At 47.7% G+C, this 16788-nt stretch overlaps 1 long non-coding RNA gene across 12 annotated transcripts in view; it reads left to right on the top strand.

Moving 5' to 3' along the window:
- The window catches only part of LOC109443383 (uncharacterized), a 242668-nt gene that overhangs the window by 14239 nt on the left and 211641 nt on the right, over window positions 1–16788 (top strand). The window contains exon 2 of one of the 12 annotated variants that reach the window (XR_012490625.1): window positions 4471–4515. The exons of the other annotated variants lie outside the window; for them this stretch is intronic. This is a non-coding gene — a long non-coding RNA (uncharacterized LOC109443383). The remainder of the gene's footprint in view (window positions 1–4470; window positions 4516–16788) is intronic. 12 annotated transcript variants of the gene reach the window in all.

Raw genomic sequence — 16788 nt, 5'->3', positions numbered from 1 at the left:
CCAAGTTGCCAGCTAATAAGGAACAGGGCCAGAGCCAAGAGTTGAAGCCCAGCAGCTTGACTTTAGGATCTGTGTGTTTTAGGTGGTTTGCTGTCCTGCCTACAGGTGGTCTCTACCTCAGGGCTCCAGATAATTGACTGAGCTGTGCGATGGGGAAGAGCTGGGGGCACTTGGGAGAAGTTCTTTAATGTCAGCTCCTGCCAGCCCTCAGGAGCGCAGAGCAGTAGGAGAAAAATCCCCCACGGCCAGCTGAAATGGCAGAGGTGGGATTAGAACTCAGGTGTCCCTTTGTTCTTACACCGCAGAGCATATTGGGTCCCATCTGGCAGCTGCAAGGGTCATCCCCATTCTTTCAGCCTTCTGTAATGGCACTGGATTGAGTATGGTTCTAAGGAGAGGGCTGAGCGTCGGGGGTCTGGAACTCTGCCTTTTTTAGAGATGTTTGTGGTGTGGTTGCTCCCGTGGGTTTTTTCCTGAGCCCCCAGTTCAGCGGGCTTGCAGATGAATCCCAGTTTAGATGAGAAACACAGGTTCATGTCCAGGCATCGCGTCTCCTGCAGACCTGATCGGTGATGGGGTGGAGGGTGGGTGAGGCGGGACACCACTGTATGAGTTGGGACTTAACCAATGAGCGTGGATTAGCTCATTTCATGTACTCGAGCAGGTCATGGGACCCAGGGCAAACACACTCCTTCCCAGCTGAGAAACAGCAAAGTTGAACCCTCCTTCCCCTAGATTGACAGTATGGTTTTGTGGTTGGAGTAATACATTATGCTTTTTAAGGATGAGAATGTCTCCCCGCTGTTGAGGGGTTTAAATTTCCAGATGTTCCTCTGCCTCGGAAGCGGGGAAGGGTGCATGACAGGATCTCGGTTGATGTCCAGGCAGTTCATTAAATGTCAGCGACTTGTCTATGATTCCCAGGGCAAGTGTTGTTTTCCCTCTCCGGAAGGAGGCACCCTTTTGTTAGGGTGGCCTGAGCAGAGCATCTCGCGAGCTGTAGGTGAAGACAAGTGAATTGGGTTTGTAGGGAGGGGGCCTGAGTTCTGGTTCTTGTGGGCTGTGTGACTCTGGGCTGAGCAGATGACCTCTCTGAGCCTCAGTTTCTGAAACTTTCAACTTTGTTAAGAACTAGGGAAGCATTATTGTCTAGGACACCCTGAAAGGGGCTGTGCAGGTGTTAGCTCCTAGGCTCAATGAAAGGTTGAGGAACTGTATCTGACAGTGAAAGAAGACGTGGAGATTAAGTACATCCTCATATATTTGTTTTAAGTTTTAACATTACAAAACAAAACAAACAAACAAAAACCAAATTCACTCATCCCCCCACTCCTTCCCCTTTGGCAACTGTTAGTTTCTTCTCTGTATCTATGAGTCTGTTTCTGTGTTGTTTACTCATTTGTTGTTGTTGTTTTTAGATTTCACATGTCAGTGAAATCGTATAGTATTTGTCTTTGTCTAACTTACCTCACTTAGCATAATATCTTCTGGGTCCATCCATGTTGTCACAAATGACAAAATGTCATTCGTTTTTTATGCCTAAGTAATATTCCACTGCGTATATGTACCACGTCTTCTTTGTCCGTTCCTCTGCTGATGGATACCTAGATTGCTTCCATATCTTGGCTGTGGTAACTAATCCTGCACCATCCTCCCGTTTAGTGTAGGGATGTGGAGAGGTTGGGACTTGTTCGAGCTGTAGCTGGTCCTGTGCAGTCCAGTCTGGTAGCCAGTATGTGGCTACGGAGCACTAGAAATGTGGGAAAGTTGAGTTGAAATGTGTTGTAAGTGTCACCTGTGCACTGGAATTCTAAGTCTCGGCACACAAAAAGAGAATGAAAAATATCTTTAATAATTATTTATATTGATTACTATTGACACGCTAAGATTTTGATATATTAGATTAAATAAAATACACCATTAAAATTGATTGTACCTGTTTCTTTTTAGGATGTGTTAATGTGGCTACTAGAAAATTTAAAGTGATAATACGAGTATGGCTTGCATTATGTTTCTGGGGGACATTACCCCAGCTAGACTATGACACAAATGGCAGGCTTCAGAGTGGTGCAGTGTACAACCTGCACAACCATACGTGGCAGGCCTACCAGGTCTGGAGCAGTCTGCCTGGATTTGAATCCTGGCTCTGCTAATGTGATTGTGTAATGTTGGTTAAACTGTTTAACCTCTCTGAGCTTCGGTGGTTCTGCCTGTAAAACGAATGTTGTAATGGTACTTACTTCATAGAGTTGTCTTAAGGATTAAATGAAATAATGTATACAAAGGGCTTAGAATACTGTCTGAACCATTTTAAGAACTCAGTGAGTCTTGGTTGTCGTAACTGTCATCATAGTGGTGGTTGTTTTTTAGGACCTGGAGACACAAAGACGGAAAGAGCCAGTCTGTGGGGAACCACAAAGGGAAAGAGACAGAATATAAATGCAGTGATTATTAGAGGATGTAAACCCATCTGGACAAATGAGGGAGCATTCTTTCTGAGGCAGGACTTGGTCTGAATCTTAGAAGCAGAAATGCTCACCCTTTTGGCCAGACAGGAGATGGAAGGGCATTGCAGGCAGGTGGAAAAGTACCTCCAAGCTCAGATGGATGAGAGCCGGGCCATTCTGGGAACCATGGGTGCTGTCTTCCTGAGCAAACTGCAGTGGTAAGAAAGGAACCCAACTGAAAAGAGGCTGGCAGCTGGGCACCGAGTCCACCCTGGAGACTCTCTACATGGAGAGACAAGGAAGAATTTTGAGCCAGAGAGTGCCATGACTGGGTTGAGGAGGTTGTGGCTAGAAGACTAGGAGAAGGAAGAATGCTATTTCAAAAGCCCATGGAACCTAGTTTTTTCTGTTCAAGTTCAAAGTCTTTATATTCAAAGTGGCATGTATAAGATGACCCACATCTGCCATCCCTTCCCAGCTCATCTGCATAAGTGAGACACTTGGAATGACGTGCTTCTGTCGCTTGGTGGGAATTTGGGTTAGGGTCAGGTTGTCCTGCTGACAGCTGACTTCATATGGATGCAGAGCTTTTCAACATACGGAAGAGAGAGGGATGTGAGCATTAAAGTGGGAAGATCCTGCTCATAGCCTTTTTGAATGCAGAGTCGAACGCCTTTTTAAAAGAATTAGGTTTTTAATCAGAATAATACGTGCACATATTTACAATCTGATGGGAAAGGTATATATGGAAGAGCCAGACTCCCAGCCCCCTTCCTGCCTGCCCTTATTCCTCTTTCCAGCGTGAAGCGGGGTGGGTGGGTGGAGGGAGGTCTGTGTCTCTAAATGATAGGCTGGGTTGCCTACCTCTCCACTGACTAAGGCCTTGATTCTGGGCCTTCCCCATTGTCCTGACTCATACTTGCATAGCCTGAGTTATCAGCATGCCAGCTGTTCCCTTTTCCACCTCCCTTTCTCTGGCATCTGTATTTTCACATCGGCAAGGCGTGTGACATTCATCTTCTCTCCCACGTTCATAATTAAGACTTCTGTGCTTACTTATCTGCAGCTTCATTCTAAAAATTGGAACATTGGGAAACAGAGTTTACGGGATTATGCCTGTCAGTCAGCCTTCCCTGTGTACCCAACCAGTGGATGTTGATTGCATTTCCTTTCTGGACACTCTGGGATTTCGAATTGCCCCCTCCTCTCTGGAACTATGTGGCTTTATTCTGAGAGTAGCTGCTTTTTGAACTCTCCCCTGTCTCAAGCCCCCCCACTTCTCCCCCCTGTTTCTCAGATCACTCTCTTGGGAACCCTCAGACCTTTGCTCCCCAGTGTTCTGGTTTCTGTGGACCTGCCATTGGTGTAGGTGGGTCGTGGATTTTCCCTTCTCTGCTCTCTAGGGCTCTTCTGGGCTTGAGCTGCTTTTTACTGGATTCCCCCATTAAACTCTTTCCAAATTCGCTCCCTGATTTTGTAGGATCGTGTAATTTGTTAGGAGCATAATCTGAAAACTCAGTAAATTCTTCTCTATCTCGTATTTCACCTGTTGCTTATTTTATCCACGAACAAGGGTTGTCTTTTTTTTTCAAATAATGCTTATTTTTATAAGGATATTTTTCTCTGTAGAAAATTTGGGAAATGTTAAGAGCATAAGAAAGACAATAATATTAGCTCATTTTGCTACCTTTCCTTTTTTTTCTTTGCGTATTTCTTTTAAATTTGAGATCGCCTAATGTTGACAATTTTATTGGATTTTTCTCGTAGTGTAATAGGAGTATTTCTACGTGGTATTAAAAGCAGGCTTTTAAGTATCATTTTTAATGCAGCATAATGTTGTAATATTCCGTTGCACTGATAGTTTGTCATTTTCCTGATTTCGCCTGTAATTTTGAGTATGAGGAACATTTCATGTATTTTCCCTCATAACTAGGGCTGAGATAAGTGGGGTATTTTGTGCATGTGTATGTATGTGTGTATGTGTGTATGCACATGTACAAATAAACCTATTTCCATCTTTCAGATTTCCTTGGGATAGATTTCTGGAAGTGGAATGACCCCTTCAAAGGTGCTAGACATTTTTAAGCTTCTTCATGCATGCTGTTACATTGCTTTCCCATTTGGTTTTGCCACATTGCAGCCACAGGATGATAGCAAATGTTCTCCCTGTGTGGAGTTACTTTCTCGTGAAGTTGGGTTTCAGAAGATGGGGGTCTAGTTGAGGAGAAGGGGACAGCTCTTCAGCGTGTGGCACTGTTTCTCATTATGATGTGAGGTTTCACTTAAATACCACACTTTGCTGCTTGGAAAATGGGAGCAGCGTTGTAGGACTGTAGTGAAGTTTATAGCCTGAGGTTTGCCTTGGCTGGGTGGAGACAGTCCTAGCCTGAGCCTGAGGGCCGGCCAATCACTGCCAGTGTCTCCTAAAGAGAACTTGGGAAGGTAACTCAGCTTCTGTCAGACTGCTTTCCCACTGGTTAAGGGTAGATCATGCCATCTCCTTTCAGGTTGCTGGAGGGTGAAATGAGCTCCTGTAAATCTGACTGCTAAGGAGGCCACTACCATATTCCATTTTGGGGATGCTTTCAGGGAAATTAAAGGCATGGGTTTTGGATGCAAAACCAAAGAGTTTAGATTCTGACATGACCACATTTGGCTGGACATATGTTCCTTGCAGTGACTCAGCCTCACTTAGGGGATAAATACCTAAGTTATAGGGCTGCAGCTCTTCCCCTGCTAAACGTGTCCCGCAAAACAACATGAGAGAAGTGCATTTGCATTCTGGGTCCTTACCCCTTACCATCTCTGGGAACTTGGGCAAGTTGCTTTGTCCTTGGACTTCAGTTTCTTTTCCTATAAAATGGAATAATACCAAGCCTGACCTCCTACGGTGGTTGTGAACGTTGGACAAGATGGTACCTGTGCCTTGCTTGGTCCAGTGTCCAGTCCTGAGGAGGGCTCAGGAAAAGTTACTTGTTGGCACTAGTGCACTCTGCCGACCTACCAGTTCCCCAGAGCTGAGTCAAATCATCCTTCAGGTTAGCTTTTCAAGCTGGTTACCAGTGGCTTTTGGCAGGTAGGCTCATAGTTTGGACTCTTCAAGGTCAGAAGGGGCCTCATCCAAGCTTGTCATTTGATGGATGACAAAGTCAGGTTCCAGATGGTGAGTAGTTGTTTTGGAATTTTCTCACTATTCCTGTTTGTATGTAAAAGGAAGTGCGGTGCGCGCGCGCGCGCACACACACACACACACAGACTAGATCTGGAAGGGTTCATAAAGAAAATGGTCATAGTGGCTGCTGCCAAGGAGGATGACTGGGGGCCTTCTGGGGATAGCGTGGAAGCTTAGCGTGGACTCGCTGACTCTTTTCATCCTGTTGGAAAATTTTACCATGTGCATGTATTTGTCAAATCAGTAAGAAACAAGTTCTTAAAAATCTACCAGGTAGTAAAAGATCGTTGAACGCCGTTCTGCTGGCTTCCTACTGCATTCGTCAGAAGCCCTTGGAGTATTCAGAAGTCTCTGTCTGGTTTTTATCTGTCCATCTGAACCCATGTCCCCGAACCCCAGCATAGAGGGCTTTTTCCACTCACACAGACTGTCTCCTTTTCTGCTTTCTGGAATCTGCCAGCCTGAGTCCTACACACCCACCGCCTGGACCCCAGGCAGCTGACCACCCCTCCGTCCTGCCCGCTGGGGTGGCCTCTCTGGGGGAGTCCTGGGCCTGACTGAGCAGGCCTGAGGCTGGAGGCCCTGGCCGCCTCCTGTCCAGCCCCCTTCCTGGCCTAGGCGCCTCCCAGTGCAAAAGGAAGAGCCTGGGCAGCTTCTTTCCTATCCTCCTTTGAACCAGGGCCTTTTCCAAGAATTTCAGGGCCGCTCTGCTTACACGGCAGGGTTGAGCTGCTCCCTCTGGCCCCATGTGTAGAGCTGGCAGCTCCCTGAAACATTTTCTTTTCCCCTTTCTTTCTGGCACTTACTGTGGATTCCCTACCCCTCCCCAGACCATGTGTCTCTGGGGTCATTTGAGTTGAATCCTAAAGGAGCATCTTGCTCTGCGGCCTCCGCGGGGGCAGGAAGCCCGAAACCCCTATCTGCCTCCCTCCCGAGAGCCTGTGATCTTCATCCTGGCCCCAAGCCCCTTCCCGCATTTTCCCGGCCTCCCTCCCTGCCCCTTTATCACAGCTGGGGAGCCAGGCTGTTAGCTCTGCTCTTTGGAGACATCTAGTTCAATGGCGAACAGTTCTTTCCTACTCAGTGACCAATTCAGGAAACACTACAGAGTTTATAGGCCCACTTTTTGTTTTTTCCATTCAACATGAAAGTAGCCATATTGAGTCCATGGCTGGGGGTGGGCAGGAGGGTGTTGTATTTTCTCATTGCTTGGTTTGCCCACTTTCTTAGCGAGAAGGCCCTTAGTAAGAAGGGCCAGCGCTTTCTGGCCAGTCCATCACACGTGGGGACGGTTCAGCTAAGCAGAGAAGAGCCAGCTCTCTGCTTTTCATTCTTCAAGTAGACCTCAGGCCAAGGGCATCTTACTAGTTCTGTAGTTCCTTCTTGAACAAGTGAGGGAAACAGAGGCCCAGAGCGGATGGGACATTCCTGAGGGAGAGACTATAAGCTTCGGGGTCGGTAAAACTTATTCCTGATAATGACAATGACCACAATAGTAGGGGACGACACAACAGCAGCCGCAGAGCGTGGGGTTTTTACTTTTCTTCTGGGGCCGTGAAGCCTGGTGGCTTCTCCTGTCTTCTGCAAGGCCGCAGAAGCCCTGTGCTGTTTGTGTTTCTCCTTGGCCAGGAATGTTATTTTGAAATTTAAATGATAAAGCAAACAAGCGCTGTTTTCATGGACGCTTTAGAAAACTTGCATGAAACCTCTCCACGGTGGTTTTGGGAGCCAAAATAGGCCAGTTTCCCTTTCAATGTGGGGAGAGAAGGACATTCAGCGGAGTCCCTCCACAGAGAGTGAATGACTGCATTCATCTCGATTAAGCTCCGTGAATTAGCGAAAGTATGATGCATGTGCTACCCAACTCGCCCTTTTCTGTATGTACTTGTGGCCAATTGGTCTCTGCTCGAAATGGAAAGCTGACAAGATGGGGCTATATTCCTGTTAAAAATAATTACACGCCAGATGCCGTTCCAAGTTCTGCGCCTCAACCAGTTAAAGATTTTTGGATCTTTTGCCCAGAATGCCTGTTCAGAAGGTAAGCTCGTTAGCATCGGAGCCAAGTATAATAATAGCGATTCAGGTCAGGGACTACAAAGGACTCTGTGATGAGCAAAAAAATAATGACTGCCTATTGCATATAATGAAACCTTTTAAATATATGCAGGAGGTGGGGTGGTCCCAGCAAAAAACACACACAAACAAACAAACAAACAAAAAAAACAACTGCAGAATTAAGCCCCTTTCCACCTTTAAGTTTGTTCTTAGAAGCTATTGGTAGCCAATTCCTCTCCTGCCTGGTATCCAGAGCTTCCCAGAAACCCTTTGTGAGAGAAGAGCTTCCAGAAGCCTTTCAAGCGAGCAAGACTTTCAGATGTTGCTTCTCAGGCCTTTTTTATTTTATTTTTATTTTTTTAAGTTTTGCATCTATTCTATACAGACAGTGACTGCCCAGCCCAGTGTAAAGAGCCTGAGTCCAACTAGGTTTGGAGTCCAGTTAGGTTTGGATCTCAGCTCTGTCACTTACTAGCTGTGTGAATTGGAGCAAGGGTTATCTGTTTCCCGTCTGGGCAGTGAGAAGAAGAATTCTACCTTTGCAGGATTGGGGCATGGATTGGGGAGACTATTCATAAATGTTGTCTTAGTCTCCCAGGGCTGCTGTCACAAACTGGGTGGCTTATAATAATACATGTGTGTTCTCTCACAGTTTTGGAGGCTGGAAGCCCAAAATCAAGATGTCGGCAGGGCCAAATTCTCTCCAGAGGCTCAGGGAAGAACGTTTCCTTGCCTCTTCTGGTTTTTGGCAGTTGCTGGGTGATCTTGGCTTCTGGTGTGTCATTCTAATGTCCGCCTTCATCTTCACTCGGCCTTCTCCCTGTGTGTCTCTGCGTCCTCGGCTCTTATAAGGACACCAGCCCATGGATTCAGGGTCCACCCTGATCCACTATGACCTCATCCTAAGAAATTACTCTTCAAAGACCCTATTTCCAAAATCGGTTCCATTCTGAGATTCTGGGGACACATGGATTTTAGGGGGACATTATTCAATGTAGTAGGGATACCTAGCATATTATTTTAGGTGACATCCTAGCAGATGACAGCATTTCGTATTTTTATGATTGTCATGTATCAGAGGTGTGGATAGATATTTCTCAAATAGGGTGTGACTGAGCCTGGTTATCTGAGGAGCAGAAGGAGGGCCAGGTGGCAGAAGCTGAGTGGAGAGCAGGCAGGATGGGATCAAGTAGCTGACTGAGGGGACGGTGACAGGGGCGGTGGCGTGGGGCTGGGGAGACCATACTGCGTCATTACCGACGAGCATGACGATGGTCCGGTTGGGGTGGTGGCCAAGGAAGTGGAAAGAAGGGTGCATTCCAGATTCTATGATTCCTTCTGTGTCCTCTTGGCCACTTTGGGCCCTGGTCTCTGCTTTGCCGTGTCACCCTGGATGATGACCGTTACTTAGGTTGAGAGAAATGAGGAGGAAACGGCGTGCTGTAGAGTCTGTGAGGCAAGTCTGAGCCCAAGGCCTGTGCAGTGAGTTGTTTTCTAGGCCTCTGTGCACAAGTCCTGGCTTTGTCATCTGCTAGTTGCATGTAATTCCCTGGGCCCCACTGAGCCCAAGGGAATAAATGGACTGTTTCTACAAGGGCTGCTGAAGGACTCGTCAGATTCCACAGGTCCGTTTTGGTCAATAACAGACATCCCATGATCCTTTCTGCCTCAGGACAATCCTGCCTCAGGATGGCCTACATTCTTCTGAAGCTGGAACGTGGCTGCAGTGACAGTGGCTCCAGGGGAGTCAGAGCCCCTCCTCCTTCCTGCCCGCTGCTCCTGCCCTGCTGACAAATAATGCCAGTTCCCTTCTGTTCGTCTGGCCTTGTCCCTGTCCCCTCCCACCTTCTCTAGCCTGGCTTGAGAAGGGGACATCAGCCCCGTGGACAAGTTCTTTTCTACAAACCACCTCGTGGATCTCAGTGTCTTGGCCGCAGGGGTTTGGATCCATCTGGCTCCAGACGGATGTGAAGACAGTCCAGGGGACACACCTTGGTGTTAGTTAAGCTTACAAGTCACCGAATCTGTTGCTTCTCAAACTTGAGTGAATATCAGAGGCTTGTTAAAACCCAGATGCCAGGCGCCCAGAGGTTTAACGCGAGGCAGGAGGCCTGCATCTCTAACAGGCTCATGGGGGACACCACAGTTAAGGACTTAGGTCTCATTTTGAGTGCTATAGTCTAGTCCATTCCTCCTCCAAAGTGCCCTGCACTCTGCCTCCAGTGCCACCCCCCAGTCTAGGCGACCATCGTCTTTCACTGCCCATAATGTGTAGCATCTGCCTTACTGGTTCCTGTTCTTCCATTGCAGCCCCTTTACAACCCCATTCTACATACATTAACTGGCAGAGCACTGGAACATCGCCTACTTAAACCCTCCCCAGGCTTCCCGTTGCAACTTCTTTCTCTTATGAGCTGCCTGACCCTGCCTGAATCCCAGCCTCACCTGCTTGCCCTCCCACTCAGTCCCCTGGTCTTCAGTTAGTTCCCTGATGCCCTGTTCTGCATACCACAGGACCTTTGCACTTGCTGCTCCCTCCTCCTGGACCACTCTTCTCCCAGATTCTTGAGAGTCTGGTTCTTCCTCATCCTAACTGCAATCACTTCTTCAGACCATCCCATCTAATAGGCCCCTTCCCCAACACCCACGCTTCTGAATCACTGGATGCTGTTGATTTCCACTGTGGTACCAATCACGGTCTGTAAAAAAATTAATGATTAATTTTGTTTCTTGGTTTTGGTATGGCTCCTCCAGTAGAGGGTAGAAGCTATGAGCTGGTCCTTTTTGTTCTCTGTGTTGTCTGAGACTTAGTGGGGGTTAATAAATATTCTTGAATGAATGAAAATGAATGAATACTAGAATGTAGACTGTAGGGGGTCAAGTCAAGACGAACCACATAGTTTGAACTTTGGAGTGACTGCAGTTGACATTTTATTTAAGCATAGATGTTTTTGAATACTAGAAATTAAGGAGAAGTCTGAAATTTTTAACTAGGCTTCATGAGCCAGTGATCTCAGAAAACGGACTTTTGAAAAATTTCCTTGATTTATTGTTTTTAGGAGGCTGTGGGTAAGTTTAGTATATATTATTTCTGTATAATTTCCTGGATTATCCATGTCAAAGAGTTAGTTTTATTAAAGACAAAAGAGAACTAATATCGATTGGCCCCTCCTGTGTGCAGGCAAAGTGGTTGTTCCTTTTACTTCTTTTTTTTTTACAGTAGCCATTTTCAGTGTTAGTTGCAGGGGTCTCAGCCCACCATTCCATGTGGGAATTGAACCAGCAATCTTGTTAAGAGCTCACGTTCTAACCAACTGAGCCATCCGGCCGCCCAGCAGGAGCTCAGCTGCAGCTCAGCTTAAGCTGTCTTCAGTCTAGTTGAGTACTGCGCAGCTCACTGGCCTATGTGGGGATCAAATTGGCAATCCTGTTGCTCAGAGCTTGTGCTCTAACCAACTGAGCCATCTGGCCACCCCTCCTTTCACTTCTGGTCGTCCATTACATAATGATCCTGTGAGGCACGGGGCTGAGTAGTCCCATGTCACAGAAGAGGGAGACCCAGTGTAGGGACCTGCTCATTGCCAGGATTCAAACTCGACGCCAACACTTATAACCGTGGGGCGGCCAGATAGGATGGGTCCATGTCCTGCTTCCTTGACTTACGTTGTTTGGGGTGGGGTCCTGGATGTGAGATGTATTTCGAAAGGGGGGACTGTCGATGAATTTATAAAACATATATTTATGCATATACACATATTTAATTATCTCCAGCATCACAATCTGAGTGGAGACTGAGGTGGTCCTTTCCAAAGCAGTTGTCTTAGGAGGCTGTAGACAGATGCCAACACTGTGGCCTGTGCTCAGAAAGTGTCAAGAACGTGTAGTTTGAAGGTTTGTCATTTGGAGGACTATGAAAGAATTAAAGCAAGTGACTCAGCTCAGACCATATGGGGTCAGAGGGTAAAGGGGATCAAATATATGGTGACAGAGGAAACTAAACTTGGGGGGTGAACACACAATGCAATATACAGATGATGTATCATAGACTTGTACACTTGAAGCTTATATAATCTTATTAACCAATGTCACCCCAATACATTTAGTAAAAAAATGTGGGGTCCAAAAGAAGGTCTAACTCGGAGTACTAGCGTCTGTTTATTCAGTGTTTACTACCTGCCAGGCACTATGCGAAGCTTTCCATCAATTACCTCATTTCAACCTCATAACAGCCTTATGTTCTAAGGACTCTTATCACCCGATTTTACAGACGAAGAGACTGAGGCACAGAGAGGTTGGCCCAAGGTCAGTCGCCCAGGTAATATTAATAAAAGGCAGGGCTGAAGTTTGTGCCCAGGTAATAAGGCTCCACGAACTGGAAGCTTAAATACTTCATTCCCACTGTGTGTACCAAGGATGGGCTTGCTTTTCTTGCAGGTCCCATGAACAGGCAGGCTCTGAAGATCAACTGCAAAGTAGGGTTTGGTCATTTATTCAAGGAACATTCCTGAGTGTCTTTTAACAGTTTATCAGACACTGTGCTAGGTGAGGTGGTTAAAAGAGAAATAAGAAGGGATCCCTGTCACAGGCTGCCTCCCTTCCTGTGGGGATGCCTCCTTCCCCCTTGGAGCAAGCCAGGCCACGTGACATGCTCTGGCCAATGAAATGTGAGCAGAGGCACGCCCCTTCCTGGTGGAAGCTTGTAGTGAGGTTGTGCATGTGTGCGTGATTTTCCCTCAGCTGGTGACAGGTGGAGGGTTCCAGGTGGTGGCTGCTCAGTCAGGATGAGGGCCACTGTGCTGAGCAGAGTCCCCAGTGGGCCTACAGTGGATGGACGTATAGCACGAGTGAGAATTAAACCTGCAGAAAGGTGCTCCACGAATGTTTGTATAGTGGGACCATAATTGGGACAAATGTACCTCCCAGTAGAGAAAAGTCATCTTTTCCTTAAAAAGCACGTTTCTCAAACTTACGAACTATGTGCCCCAAAGGGTATGGAAACAGGTCCTTAGGAGTAACTAAATATATTCAAAATGTTTTTCTCACTTGGAACTTGATTCCTGCTCCACCCCACATATGCATGCTATTAAAAATAATGCATCGGAAACTCACCCCAGCATTTACTCTTCAGAGACATAATAATAGCTTCCATTTTTTTTCTTCTGTGCATTTTTGCTTTGTGCCTAGCCTTTCACATGCAGAGTATGGAATCTTTATGGTAGCCCCGAAAAACTACTGATGAGTCTCCCCATTATACAGATGAGGCAGCTGAGGCCTCAGAGATGTCAAGTACTTTGTCCAAGGTCATGCGGCTGGTGAGTGGCTAAGCGGGATGTGAAGCCATCCTTCCTGACTTCAGTCGTCCTTGGTGTCCATCCCGTCATCTCTGGTCATCATTAGAAGCCAGCACAGGGCACAGAGTAACCTAAGCTCCCAATTCCAGTCAATGGCCACCCATATTTGTTTGCAAACATCTGCAGTCAGCTGGCTAGTGCAGGTTGCAGATGGCCTGAGACAGACGCCAGGAGGGTTTTGACAGGCAGGCAGGCTGAATGTTTGCAGACAGATAGTTAATCTACAGTGACATTCAGGCTCCAGATTAGGACACGGACCCTCAAGGCAGGGTTGGCCTGAACAGGCTAGAATTGGAAGGTGGTTTTTCAAATGGGGTTGGTGTGTTGTGTTTTCCATCACTTGGTCCCCGCATGTGGAGGAGAACGTGGCATGCAGTGGGCGCTCAGTAAATGCTTATTGCACCTTTGATGGCCGTAGCTAATGAGCTCTGTCTTATAAATGTCTGTTAACAAATTCACTCAACAAGTATTGAGCCCTGCTCTAGGCACTTGGCACACAGGAGCAAGTGAAAGAAAGTTCTCGTTCTGATGGAGCTTAAATCTAGAGGGGGAGTATGTGAGGGAGTAATTTGTACTATGGGGAAAAATAAAGTAGAGAGAGGGCTTACACAGGGCAGGGGATCAGTGAAGTTGGGGAATGAACCAGGCAGTGGCTGGGGGAATGGAGCACAGGAAACACCCAGGTCAGTCCTGAGACTGTTGGATGAATCAGGGTCCCAGTGGCTCAGCTGAGGAGGGGATACTGAAGGGGCCATGGACAGAGGAGTGGGAGGGTTAAGGAACCAACACAGGGCACCATGCAGGCCCAGCCCTGGGAAGGGGTTGGAGGAGGGGCCACTTGGCAGGGCTGTGATGTGGAGGGGCCCAGCCCCTGTGGCATGGAGAGAATCCCCAGATTTCTACCTGAACGCTTCCTCCTTCTGCACTCTCACCTGCTGGAGCCTCCCATTGGCTGAGCTCAGTGGGCAGCCAGTGCATCGGGGGCCTTTGATGGGGCCCATAGGTGTCTGTCTACTTGCTGGGTACAGAGCACAGTGGAGAAGGGCAGAGCCTGGATTGGAGTTGGAGGGGGGAGGCAACAGGGGAATAACCCGGAGAGTGAGGAGGTTTATGTGGCAGGAGAGGAGTGAACAGGTGCGGGAGGGGTAGGCGGTGATGTCCAAGACGTGAAGGGTTCACACCACGTCAGGCCTTTGGGCTTTATCTGGAGGGAAGTGGGAAGCTAGTGGAGGGTTGGAGCAGCTGTATTTAAATGTTGATATTGCCCTCAGGATAACAGCTCTCTCTGTGGTGGGTATGGACAGACACCTCTTAGGATGAGTGCTGGGATCTCAGAGCCACCCCCCAGGAGAGGATTCAGGTCCTTCCCCTGCAACCACCCCTGGATGAGGCAGTTGCCTAGTCTACGTGCCATGTGCCTGCCAGCTCTAAATGGCAGGAAAGAGAAAGGAGCAGTACTTCTCAAAAGAGGATATTCTGGAACTCTTGATAATCAGATCCCATTGTAAAGTCACGCTTTGAGTTACAGCACTGAAATCTTTGTTCCAGTGGAAAACTTTTACAAACTGTCCCTGGTGAGCCCTGAATCCTGTTTGCATCTCAGAAAGTCTTAAAAATAGTGTGGGATGCTTGCAGACAGGCTCCAAAGGGGCAAAGGTCGTGTGCTCCCTGCCCTGCCCATATGTTGGTGGGACAGCCCTGGCCTCTGCGACTCTGGCTGCTCTAATAGCTGTGTCTGGCAGAGCAGGGCACACAAAGGCTTTCTCTGGTTGGGTTCCCTGAAGACGGTGGCAGTGGACTGGTCCCGCCCAGCCAGGACATGAAATGTTGCCTGGTATGTCTTCTCAGGCCGAGTCCCTCCTGGTGAGCTGGTTCTCACAGGATGCCCAGGGGCAGGAGGGTACACTCAGTTTCATCTCGGGTGGGATAGCAACTGAGGAAGGATGGCTGGGGCTCAGACTATTTCTGGTTCTGTCCGGTTCTACCATTGTGACCAAGTAGACTGGAAATGCTTTGCAGGCAGGAATCCTCTTTTTCACTTTGGTATCCCCCAAGGCTTGCTCTGAGAATGGATGGTTTGGCGCAAAATGCTTAATAGCTCAGTCAACACCCTTATAAAATGGGGACGATATACATCAAAGAGCTATTGGGAGTGAAGCGAGGTGCCTGGCTCATAGTATGTGCTCAGTAAATTCCCTTTCAACTCAGAACTAGATCTTAGCCACCTCTTGTTGGCCAGGAGGAAGGGGAGGCAGATACTATTGACCCCATTTGATAGGAGGAGAATCGAAGGCAAGAGGCTAAATACTGCGCCTGACGTGGGGTGGTTGTGGAATCGGGTCTTCACCCCAGACTCTGCTCCACAGCAATAATTTCACACTCGATCGTCACCTGACAGGGAAATGCATGCTGCGTTTTGGTTTGCAAAAGACCCATGAGTGCATTTTTGTGTTATTTTAAAATTATTTGTTATTACAGCTGTGTTACTTATTCTTCATTTATTTTTTATGATTCTTTATTTCTTTTTTATTTTGTATGTTTCAAGTTGTTTGCCCTTTAAATGTTTGTGGGAGTGGCTTATGTTTACATCCTTGGAATTTTAGGCCTTTCCTATAACCTTTTATCCTTTATGGGTTTTTAAGACAACAGCTGAAGAACTGTTTTGCCCTGTGATGGGACTGTCTGCTAAGTTTGTTAACGCCCCACTCCTGTAGCATTGCGGGGCTCTTCACGGACAGGCAGTGTCTCTGAGGCACGGGCGCTGCTCCTAGACCCAGCCCACCGAAGATCATCTGTCCCCCCTTCCAGAAAGGTCCCAGCTGGGCCTGCAGAAACCAGTGTGCATGAGCCCTCCCCCTTGCTTCAGAAAAGACCTGGTTCATCCCTCAGCTGATTGGTCCATCTTAGGACACCGGCGTTTTGACCCATCCAGCTCGGTCATCAGCAAGTCATGGAACCCTCGGTCCTTCACTGAGTACCAGATGGAGTTGGACAAGGTGGCCTCCAGGGGTCTGCCCAGTTTCAGCAAGTATCATAGGGTGAGAGGGCCAGAAGATTCCTCTCTCTGGAATCTTTTGTCTTCTGCCCCAGCAAGGCCCCAGTTTGCTGGTTTGCAGATGAGACAGGTGGGAGGGACCCTGCCCACTTCTCAGGGTTGCTGTGAGGACGAAAACAGGTGATATGGTTGGAAGCATTTGTAACGGGCCAGGTGTTTATAAATCAAACAATTTGTGAGTGATGCTTGCTTTTGTATGATTTTTGGAATCCCTCATCTTCTGGTTAGACTAGAGGTGCTCACGCGGAACTCGACACAGGTTCCTTGAGAGAAGTGCTTTCTTTCCAGAGCACTGCCTCTCAGGCCATGTCTTCTGAAGCTGCTAAATCTGGGCAGGGGGTTCTTCATATTCTGCACGGTCCTTTGGGGGGCCTCCTGGCCTCTGAATTATTGATGCATGTCTATGTTATTAAAAGGATCTATTTGCATTAGTTGGCTGAATTTGGTGCCCCTGTGAATGGGTAAGCTGCATCGGGAAGGCAGTCCTGATTGCAGCCTCATGAGGGGTCTGAAATAATACGTGTGAAGCAATGGGGGAGAGCAGAGGCACTGTTATCTGAGACTGTGCTCGTTGGTGCGCCCGCTGCACATATAGCTTGTTTTCCTTTCTCCCTTGCCCACCCAGCCTTCCGAATGCCGCTCTCCTTCTCCCATACTTCTGTAAGCCACATGGCCCTCCTGTTACCTGTAATCTTCTTTGATTCTTAA

This window comes from Rhinolophus sinicus, linkage group LG12 (assembly GCF_036562045.2).
Source record: "Rhinolophus sinicus isolate RSC01 linkage group LG12, ASM3656204v1, whole genome shotgun sequence".
NCBI classification, from domain to species: Eukaryota; Metazoa; Chordata; class Mammalia; order Chiroptera; family Rhinolophidae; genus Rhinolophus; species Rhinolophus sinicus.
The sequence above is the reverse complement of the archived record's forward strand: the minus strand, read 5'-3'. Positions and strand labels throughout refer to the sequence as shown.